This window comes from Ornithodoros turicata, chromosome 1, assembly GCF_037126465.1.
Source record: "Ornithodoros turicata isolate Travis chromosome 1, ASM3712646v1, whole genome shotgun sequence".
NCBI lineage: Eukaryota > Metazoa > Arthropoda > Arachnida > Ixodida > Argasidae > Ornithodoros > Ornithodoros turicata.
Window position 1 is genome coordinate 73,074,252 of NC_088201.1, and position 11,795 is coordinate 73,086,046.

At 45.6% G+C, this 11,795-nt stretch overlaps 1 long non-coding RNA gene across 2 annotated transcripts; it reads right to left on the reverse strand.

Annotated features, from left to right (window-relative positions):
* Positions 1-9,175: 9,175 nt before the first annotated feature.
* On the reverse strand, positions 9,176-11,450 carry LOC135378391 (uncharacterized). Of its 2 annotated transcripts, XR_010418346.1 has the most exons (5): positions 10,480-11,450; positions 10,337-10,400; positions 9,796-10,260; positions 9,415-9,502; positions 9,176-9,306 (listed from the first exon to the last, which is right to left on the reverse strand). It is a non-coding gene; the product is annotated as an uncharacterized LOC135378391 (long non-coding RNA). The 2 variants fall into 2 exon arrangements; XR_010418345.1 differs by having other exon boundaries at positions 9,176-9,502.
* Positions 11,451-11,795: the final 345 nt, after the last annotated feature.

Consider the following 11,795-nt stretch of genomic DNA (forward strand, 5'->3'; position numbering starts at 1 on the left):
TGGGTTCGTTCCCTACAGCTGGCTCACCTTTTCAGTGACTTTCATCTTTCATCGTTGATTTCTTAGGCAATTTGAGGCTTTGTTTGTATCTGTCCCTTCTATGTTGTTCCAGCCTCAGAACATCAGTTTCTCTCTTGTTCAACAGGTGCCGCTTGCGTCGATTTCCGTCGTATGAATGTGTGTATGAGTGAGCAAAAAATGTAAGAGTGAAAGGAGGGTGAGTGAGAGTGAGTGGCTGGTTTTCGTCCCTTCAGATGACGCACCCCGAAAGTCGCTGAAGAGGCGTGTTAGCTTAGCTTAATTGGTAGAGCCCTGGACCGGTAATCCAGAAGATGTGGATTCGCTCCCTACAGCTGGCTAACCTTTTCAGTGACTTTCATCTTTCATCGTTGATTTCTTAGGTAATTTGAGGCTTTGTTTTTATCTGTCCCTTCTATGTTGTTCCAGCCTCAGAACATCAGTTTCTCTCTTGTAACACAAGGAAGTAAGGGATATGGGAGGGTATGAAGATAACTGAGCAGACGGCTTACCCTTCTTTAAGACAGGGATGACCCGAAGATGTTCACAATAACAGCGGCAGAGATCAATACAATCAACCAAACAAGCCAATCACCTTATTCGTTTGAAGTGGCTGACATCGCGTTACTGATCTTTCATTTGACAGCTTCCTTTGCCTTATCATCTTCGTGGAATGATTCCTATCTACTAAACTCCTTATGGTGTGACCTACATTTCCTCGAGCAACTTTCGTCAAGCAGCGTCTCCTTTCCTAGTACCCTCGTACAGCACATTAACAAGTTCAGTACACTATACAGATGGTCCATTGCGTGATGAAAACTGTTCACTTGCAGAGCTGCGTCATTTAGTGCGGAAATTAGGTTCTACAGCTGTGGACAACACAAGTATGTGCACACTGACCGGCATGATGATGCCTGCGCCCCAATTAGGGATGCCATTAACATCGTCACGTCCACTGATGACCAACATGAATCCGATGACAACCTTTGTGGTTGAGACCTCTGAGAACGCCCGATGGCATTTTTGGGTGAGCGCATAATGATTCTCAAGATGTCGTCATCAGCACTAAGAGTTTACAGGAGCTGAATTTCGCACAAGTGACGATGGACAGCCTCCTGTGTCCTCCGAAATCAGCACGGGCTTTGCTCAGAACCGATGACTCCACTACTCTCGAGTGTCATTTCTCCGAATCTTGCGCTATCCAGATTTTTTGCTTGGAGACAGCCAGACCTGTGGCACAGTGATTCTGGAAGGCCGCCACTGACCCACATCGACCCAGACTTTTCGTTCGTGGTCCCACCCTCGCTTCCTCGGTCCATGGAGACCCTAATCCACCGGTTTCGTCTGAAGGTCCCATACAGTCGTAGCTTTCTACACATGATCGGGAAAGCAGCCTCCCCAAACTGCTCCATGTGCGGTGTTGTGGAAGGTGGAGAGCACATTTTGATGTCCTGCGTACGATACACTGAAGCTCGTCCTCTTCTACAGTCGGAGCTGGTAGCACTGGACAGCCATCCGCTCAGCGTTTCAAAAGTACCTGGGCCCTGGAATCACAGTGTCAGACACCGGGCGTTCTCCGCCATAGTGAAATTTTTCCGGGACATTGATGCAGACAACAAGTTTTGAGCCTATGTGTGTTTTGTGGGTTTTGCTGTTCGACTGTTTGCGTGTTGCGCGTTTGCGCGTTCTGTGACATCTCAGTGTGTGTCTACTTTCTTTCTGTCGCAATCACTACCACCCCCACCACTAATCATAATCAGCAGCATCATCATCACCATCTTCCTGTTCACCTTCATTGGCATCATCACTCAAGGAGTTTTCCACCAAAGTAACTGGTGCAAGTGATGTGGAGTTGCGGGCCTCACATTAGTGAGGTCAAAATCTTCATTTTATTTTTTCCTTAAAGGGACTCTGACCAGAAGTTGTGGGAGCTCTTTCGTACTTGCAGTCGATAGAGCACCCAACACGGACTCTCCATGCGAAAATTCACGCATTAAAACCCCACAGTTTCTCCAAACTCGAATTTTAAACATTCGACTTCATCCGAGTAGAGCACGCCTAGCGTCAAACCGAGAAAACGTACGTTTATATAGAATATCCACCACGGCCCACCATCAACATGACGTCAACATGAGGGCCACTGGCAACACCCACAATTGGCTCAAACGCGTCACATGGTCACACAAAACTCTGTCAATTCCCTTTATGAAATGTCATTTATATGTTAAAGGGACTATGAAACGATTTTTTTCTTCGTTTCGTTCGAAAGAAGACATTTTTCTGAGTCTAGAACCGAAATTTTACTTTCGTCGCGCGAGCGGATTTCTCGGGAGCGAATTTAAACGGAGCGGCGAAGGGAGGACAGCTGGCGCCGCGCCGTGACGAGCTGCCGAGCGGAGACACAACGGGTAACTTGACGCGACCACGGCCGGCTCAGCAACACGTCATCGTGACGTGTTGCCGAGCCGAGGAATCCCGCCAGGAGCATGCGCCGTAGGATCCCGCGTATGCGTTCATCGGGAGTGGAAATCTCCATGACAGCAGCTTTCGCGCGATCGGCAGATTTCGGCAGTGGCGGCAGCCACAGCGCGAGCTCGCGGCATTACTTGCCATTGTGCAACACCGGTGACGTAACGGGGAACCGAAGAGCGGTCCGTACAGTTACACCATCGGCAAGGAAATATGCGCGGGAGAGGAGGAACGCGGAAGAGACATTTCCAGCGCGCGCTCCTCGCAGAGTGGAGCGATTTCGTCCGGAAAAATTTGTGGCATATTAGTTTCTCTGCGGGAAGAACAGTTTCCATCGAAAAAAAGTATGGGGGTTCGGGAAATTTCATAGTCCCTTTAATATGTTTTTGTTACAGAGTCTCAAAAAGAAAAATATACCTTGCATTTAACACATGCAGTAGGTTTTGCGATTGCTTTTTTCAATCTGCGTTGATGTTGTCCTGCGTTCCATATGGTTCCGTATCCGGTCAGCTGTAATGGCTGCCATATGACGAGCTTGCGAAAGTGTGTGATTTCCGGCTCATCCTACCTTTTTCGGGTCATTGTATTTGGTGTTGGAGTTGCTCGCCATAACCTGAACGTTTCACCTATCATTGCGGCGTACTGTTCTTGATCTGCTGCAAAGCAACGAACCGCTACGACAGTCACTCGCCTCAGCGAAATTCTGTTTGCTGCATATCAAAGGAGCATCGGGACCTGATGATGTACTGCAAATGCTGAAGCTGAATTCTTTGAACCTTCATCTAAAGAAACAAAGTGTGCTCTCGTGTGGTTCTGACGGAAAAGCAGTTTCAACAAGGTTAGCGCATTTATTTTTCAGTTACAAGTCCACGCACTCAAAACAATACAAGTGCATTCGATCATTATCGTAGCTGTTCTGTAGCACGTATGCTTTCTTATACGTATCCCACAGAACCCTCCGCTTCAGGAACCCAGTTATACTATATGTGACCCATCTGATGGCTCCTGACTAGGCTATGCCGCTCTGAAGCATTGAGATGGCGAAAGGTCGTGGTGGCTGCACCTCTGCTTTCGAAAGATGAATCAGTCATTCCACACTGTGCTTACTGGCTTTGCATCGAGTCTAACAAATCCAACGTGCCTGGACTGCCTTTTTCAAGGAAGTTTGAAATGTAAGTATGTGTTATGTTGGTTTCACATATCCCCACCACATATTGAGTGTGTATATCGCTGTACTTTTGATGCTATAGCATATCTACGTACATTATTATTGAACACCTAGTGTGGAAAACTCGACACCAGCCACACAATGCAAACAATTGTTTATGCCTTTTCTTCCACTGATTGTTTTTATTATAATATTATTTTAGTATAATAGTCTGATTTTTAATAGTCACAATTTTCCCATGGGTATGGCGCACTATAGCCTGAGTTGTTTATGCGCCATTAAAATTGAATCATCATCATCATCTTTAACTGCCATTATTCAATTGAACTGTCATGTTTCAGTTGGATACAATGATGTGGCCAGAGATAGTTTTTCCTTTCGTTCCGGAGTTGCTCATTTCAGAAGAATAGTCACTGTGAAGTTTGTTTTCGGAAACATTAAGAGGGCTAACACCAAACGCTTTTCTTTCAGAGCATCCCTTATGCACCTGCATTTCAATTAAGATCTGTGTTACAAGAATGACAGACCACTCAACAGTGATGAACAGCAGTGATGAAAGGTGGAAGTGCTGGAACGAAGATGCGTTAATCTGTGTGAAAGGTGCTTTGTACGTGTCTGAGTCATGGCCATAGGTCACAAGCTAATTTCTGTCCTCATAAGAGGTGTCAACTGTGCTCTTTCTATCTACTAACCTGCTCCACTTTAGGGTTCCCTGTAAACTAATGGAACACATCATATACCAGCACATTGTTAACCACGTTGAGTCTATAAATTTCTTTTTTAAATTCCAGCATGGCTTTAGAAAAGGGTATTTAGACAAAAGTAACATAATTCGGTCACAGCATTTTAAACTGTCTTGATTTCTGGGTTCACGTAGATGCAGTATTTTTTTTTTTTTTTGTGTGTGTGTGAGGGCTCTTGGCACTGTGTTTTATGCTTGCTTGTTGGCCAAACTAGCCCCATTAAAATTTGAACTTGCTACCATTAACTGGATATGCAGTTTCTTGACTAACCGCAACCATGCCAACAATTCGTGAGGAGAACCTATCATATCGCCACCATGCAGCATTCCTCGGGTTACATATGCATCACATTTTAATCAAGTGTGAAGCAAGGCCTTTAGGTGATCAGTCTTGTATAATTACACGTCCCTCCGTTATTTAACACCACACGGTTCTTCAACCTATGACAGATAAATAAATATATTGCCAAGTAAATTGTTTACAAGGCTGATTACCCCATTTCACCACATTAACGCAAACAATTGTTAGAGTAGTGGCCCAGGGTATGAAGCTTGCCACTAATCATCATTCAAACAAAGTTTGTAATGTAGAATCCTTTACTGAAAACACCGACTTAACACAACAACTGAGAACAAAGAGAATGAACGTTTCGTCGCCTATCCGGGCGGCATCATCGCTACAACAGAGAACAGTCACAAACAACATCGACGGAGTCAAATCAGTGGTGTGCATTCCTTTCATCCAAGGTGTTGATAGGCCATTTGAAGGGAACTGTGCCCATCAGGCATTAAGACTGTGCATATAAAGTTAAGTGCACAGACTGTGACACAACCTACATTGGCAAGACGGACAAAAGACGTGGGAAAAGACTAAAAGAGCACACAAGGGACGTTCCCAAGGCTTCTAATGCTACTGAAACCAGGACCAAATTAGTCTACTATTGTTGGCCTGATGAACATGTATTAAATTTTGATGGTGCGGTAACCTTTGCACATGACTAGCGATGAGGCCATAGAAAGTGCTTAGAGTCCTGGTTTATCGGACGTGATGCATCAGCCTGTAATACAAACAGTGGCCCCCTATCGGATGTGTATGATGCCCTCTTTGATAAGTAGGCTGAGGTGCTTGTCTTTGGCCCTTGTTGTACTGATGATGCCACCCAGATAGGCGGCAAAACGTTTACGCTCCATTTTTAGTCGTTATGTTAAGCAGTGTTTGCAGTAAAGGATGCTACATTGTAAGGTCGTCACCCGGCGTTTGGAATATATTTTCAAATAAAGTTGTTGTTTTACAAAGCTCATTATATTGTAGAAATCATTCTTGTTGCCTATTGTTTAGGGGATACCGTTCTTGCAGTCACGTGGAGCACTGAAGGGCCAATTTCAAAAGCAAAGGCAATCTGATTTATGTTCTTGCCAACATGGCACAGCGTACGCTCAAGGTAGCTCCATTTCAGGAGCCTGAGAACACTCAAAGCAACTAGTGTGCTAGAATTAGATATTGTCTGCAGCATTACATATTTGCTTTTGCTAGGGCAACTAAGAAGGATGGATAGAAAGACAATGACAACCTGTTTCCACAGAAGACACTCCGATTCATAACAATTTCCTGCAAGAGAGCTAAGGCTTTTCCAGATTACTAGAACACAGGTACCGGATTGTAGATAACAAGAACTCATACACCAGAGGTCAGTGTTGCACACACCCTGCTTTCCATCAAAACTGTTAAAAGGCGTGACCCCCCTAAACCTGCACAAAATTTCTGGAGTGTCCTCGCTGGGCACTGTCGCTGTTCATCTCATAAGGTGCTCTCTATGAACCTGACTCCCTGTTCTGGATGCACTGCCTGAGGGAACTCCAGCATGCTTTCCCAACATGAATGGTCGCAACTTCTACGAGCAGTGTTGTACTTACTGAAAGCAATATGAAATGCTATGCCTTGACAGGTTATGTTGATATCCTTCTTAAGACCGTAGAGAGATGTTGCTTGCTGCCCTTATTCCAAATCGCACTATCAGAAACAAGCCCACTTGCCACCAAGCCGATGAGTATTTCTTCACAGTCAGGGCAATCAAGGGAATCAATCACTGAGGCTCAGAAAAGCTGTTTTCTATGTGGATCTCATCCAGGACAGAGACATGAGTAGCCCCAAGAAAGCAACAGGTTTCTTTGAATTTAGATGTTCAGCTTTTAATTTCCTCCTTTCCCCTTTTTTATGTAGTACCTGATTTAGCCTTTTACAGCTTTGGAGATTGAGGATGTGGAGGTGATGTAAGAGGTGGAATTAGCCTTTAGGCACAATGAGGCAAAGTGTGACAACAAACCTTCTGAGAATGTTTATGTATCGTACACACAGAGAGGATAGGTATTACAATAGATGTTACACCTTTTTCTGGTTCTGATATTTATTTATTCATGAATATACCTCAAAGGCCCTTGCGGGCATTACATGAGGGGGGACAACATGGGTCACTTAACAAATACAGAAGTTACAAGGAACATACATATTTGAAAGACAGACGCTGCTTTTCATTTGTGCATCAGTTTTGCTCAAGAAATTGTAGCAACGGTACACAATGTCACGACGAAAGGAGTGCTCATCTACCCTTCCGCAAGACTCATTAAAAGGACACAACATACTGAACTGATGAACCATGCATCATCCTGAGAGCTATAAGTAATCCTAAATAGAGATGCTGAATTAGTTTAAATGTGATAGACGAGCTGTGCGAAGAGCTGCCTCCAGTTAGGGTGTTGAAGCCTGTGGCACTTCCTGTGTGGAAGGCTCGCCAGATCCTGTTCACTGCACAGGCTGGAATGACGATGTTCTTGTTTTTCCCAAGCTTGTGGCAAAAACACGTTGCGAACTGGCGATATGCAGTATATCCATATCGTATACGCAGGTGTACATAAAATATAGTTTAGGCAAATAGGCAACCGGTCACAGTACAGTGTGTGTGTCGTGGCATTTCTACATGTACTTGAAAGCAGGCGCGGATCTAGGGGGGGGGGGGTCCAGGGGTCCGGACCCCCCTCAATTCCAGACTTGAACATAGGGTTCAATGGACCAATCCCAGCATGCACCTGGCACTTGTCCATAGCGGACCCCCCCCCCCCCTTCAGGAAAAATCCTAGATCTGCCCCTGCTTGAAAGCGACTGCAATTTATTTGCACACGCCCTGTATATTACTACGCATGCTGTATTCTTTTAGAAACTAACATTTTTTACTCTTCAGTGAATCGAAAGTAAGAACACTCAATATCGCTAAAAGCCTACGCTAAAAACATAAACACAGGGCAATACACAAAGAGGTGATTTAGGACATATCACCTTGACAATTACACAGTTGCCTAATACTGCTTTTCTCCAGTTCACAGTTCTGTATTATGTCGTCTTTTATGTGGTGCGCCCTGCACTGGAGTTTTTAGCGACCTTAATGCAGGACCAAACCAATTTCGAGCGCCCAAATTTTAACATCGTTCGACAGGGCCAAATGTGACTTTACTTGTGAATATGGTCGCTCATACGTTCGCGCTGCCCACGGAATTCAATATCCACCTTCAGGACAGTCGTATTGAGGCATAGAACACTCTGAGAAAAAAGGGAGTCAAAAACACTCCTTTGTCGGGGCAAAAAGCTGTAACTCCCAGGTGCAAAATTTTAGGCTTCTGAGGAGTTACCTTAACTCCAGGACAAGAGGGAGTAAGGTTAAAAACCCACAGCGGAGTTCCGTTAACCCCCTGTTGCGGAGTATATTAAGCACCTCTGAGGGAGTTGAGCTAAACCCTGTCACAGAGTATAATAAACACCCCCCATGGTGTAGGGTTCAACCTGTGACAGAGTATACTGAACACCTCTGACAGAGTTGGGTTAATCCATATGCTGGAGTATGATGGACCCCTCCAATGGTGTTGGGTTAACCCTTGTCACAGAGTATATTAAACACCTCTGATGGACTCAGGTTAAACCATGTGATGGAGTACACTAAACACCTTCAATGGAGTTAGGCTAACTCCCATGGAAGAGCATACTAAAAGCCTGTGAGGGAGCTTATCAAACACTTGTGGGGGAGTATATGAAATGCCAGTGAGGGAGTATAGTAAGCTCTGATGATGGAGTTATGTTAACCCCGATAGTGGAGTCCAACTAACCCCCAATAGACGATATGCATAAATCCCAGGCGCCAGTGCGATGCAGTGTCTTGGGAGCCTGTTCATTCCCTGGCGCTTCCTTCTCCTTCCTGATGGCATCAGGTTCGGAATGAGGGAGAGAAGGATGGTGCCAAAGGAACGAACAGGCTCACAAGATGTACCGCATTGCACTGGCATCTGGGATTTATGCATATCGTCTATTACAGGGTGAAAATAAACCTCTAATGACGACTAGCTTCCTCAAATTCTTCCAGGACGCACAGCATGACCCTACAGTGCACTCAAAAGCACCACCGCAGTCTTTAATTTTGAAAGAACGTTCCCAAGCAGCACAAAGGACCGGGGCGAAGCCGGTCCAGCATCGGGAAAGAATCCTACAAAGTCGGGGGCATGCCACCAGCCGATACCGGTCCTTCCTCCAGTTTGCAACACCGGGATGATTAAGGACCGACATCGGCAGCAAGTATTCGGTCCCAGCAGGTCCCCGGCGGATCCCCGATAATGCTGGCAGGGGCTCCCCCCATGCATATTTACCCCCCCCATGCATATTTACCCCCCCCATGCATATTTTGGCATTAATATGCTTATTTTTAATAATTACAATAATTTTGAGTGTAAACAGTGTGTGTAGAGCCCAACATTTTATTTTCGGAGAGGAAATAGACTGACACAACACTTGGAGCACCTCAATAGACTAAACGACGAGTGGTGTACACTAAGCAGTCTGCCTGCATCATCCAATGCATGCCAATTGTGTCTGAAATGAAAAACAAAAAAAGAGGGGTATACAGAAATATGCAGCATGTCCGCATAACTACTGTCATTGCCAATGTAGCCTGAAAAGAAAAGGGTGGAAATGGTCTACCGTAATATCCAGCCTGCCTGCGTAACCACTGGCCCTTCAATGGTGTCTCAAAAGGGGGGGGGGGAACGTACACAGTAAGAGGTGGTCTCTGAAAGGAAACAAAAAAGGTATGCAGTAGTAGGCAGTCTGCCTAACCACTTGCACTTCGGCAATGGCCCTGGAAGAAATGAACGGCTTGTAGCATTAATATTAGACGTAACGGTAAAATTGCTGCATGGTGGGAAATGGTATACAGTAATATGCAGCCTGCCTGCGTAACCACTCGCACGTCAACAGTGTCTCAAAAGAAAGAAAAAGTATACAGCAAGAGGCGGTCTGCCTGTCCAAGTGGTGGTGCCTCAAAGATAGCGCTCAAAGATAGCAAAGATGGCTGATGCTCACATCAGAGCTGTCTTGATGCTGATGTTGACATGAGAGCTGCATTGATGCTGGTTATGGCAATCTTGAAAATGCTGCAGTCTTGGTTTACTGAAATGTTCTGCAAAGAAAGCCCCTCATGCCTGCGGTATATGAGTACCGACAAGAACCCTCACGAAACAGGAGATAGCAGCAACGAATCACTTCACCAGAACAATTCACCACTCCGGAGTACGTACCTTTTAACGCATATCCATTTATCATCAACATACCTAAGCGTTGAACTCACGGGGGCACAAAAACTGGTAATGATCGAACGGTGAACAACAGCGCAAAAGAGCACACCTAGGTCCTCATTTCCGGTCCAACTTGTCCTTCTTCCGAAAAAGCACTTCTAAGCGTTGTCATGGCCAGCAAGAGTCCCCACTGCATTTGAACACGGTGCTTGAGTTTCTCTTGCTGAAGGCCGCTGCGTCATACACGCTGAACCTGCAAGAAATATCGTTCCAGAAAATACGATGGCAGGACACCTATATGTAGAGCAGTGTAGAGACATATGACATACCGTCTGCACAAAGTACACAGTCGACTTCACTTGGCGTTCTATCTCCCTGTCGTTGCGCAGATCCCTGCAAATAGAGTAAAACGAACAATGAGAATGCATGGCGCAGTCGAACATATTACTTCAGAGTTATATTAATTACACACCTGAAACGGCAATAATCCTGAAGGCGAAGAACGATTTGGCTTCACATGCAAGGTAGCGTCTTCACTCTTTGACATGTCAAACGAGACCGACTGGTTTGCTCGCGGTTAGAAGAAACGCTTCCACTTACAGACAGTTGCAATATCAGACGGGTTGCAAGAACGACAGCACCAGGTGAGAACAACAATACAAAGCCTCTAAAACGCTTTAGACTTGCTGGAACGCTCGCAATTACGCGAACTACACGCGGCGACGAGAAACGACCGTTACAGCAGCCAAAGCGAAGCCAACAAGAACAGCGCATGCGCGACAGGCAGCGCGCAGCGCTGGCTGGTGGCATGGAAGACAAGCGACGACGCGCGAGCGAGCGCGGGTGAGCCTGTGTTGAAATGGGCATGGAGCCAACATCTCCGCGCAATGGCTTGGCGGACGAAATATGACGACGGGTAGAATCGTACTACCTCTTGAGATTGTGGCCGTTCCAGGATCTTTCAGAAATGCTGCTGTTTTCATAAGAATCCCTGAATGTTGTGTTTGAAGCAAAATTGCAACATGAGATTGGCCAAAGCTAAGGTATTAGTTAGTTATGATTGTGAACAGATCGGCAGTGCAACCTGACAGTGAGAGATCAATAGAATCAAAAACAACAAAACACTCACTGTTTTGCCGACCCTTTCTCTAGTGTTCTTTCTTTCTTTCTTTTTTTTTTTGTTTGTTATAATGAAGGAAAGCAAGGTTAAATGCTACATTTTTCTTGACTGTGTGCGATGGTGTACATCGCAGGTTCCTCATGTGCCATGAATCTACTTAAAAGCTGCTGATGGTGGCAGGGATTCACATTTATAACAGTGACCAGAATGCGGCAGGAGTACTTTTGAGGCACTCTGGCCACGTTGACCACAAAACGGCGTTCCATACTCCCTCCGAACCAAACTTTGCAAAACTTGTTGCTCAGAAACATTAAGAACACACACGCCGGCCATTAGCACCAGGTCCCCCAAGGTCGCCATTTTCCCATGTATTTGTTCCTATCCCGATGCGTGCAATGCCGGAGGCCGCCCTTAGATACCCCATTGTTACCAGACGTTGGCTTGCGTGGATTGTAGCGCGCTAAAGATCCAGTTCAAGCACAATCCAAGCCAGGCCAAGTCACCGAAGGAGAAATGGACGACTGCAGCGCCTGCGGCGCCTGGTACGACAGGTACGCTATGTGATGCACGCAGCCGTGCACTCGATCCTTCCGATCGCTCAACACGTTTAAAAACGGGACCAAAAAGTGAAACACGACAGAGAAAGTTGTTATACGCGTCTTATTTGG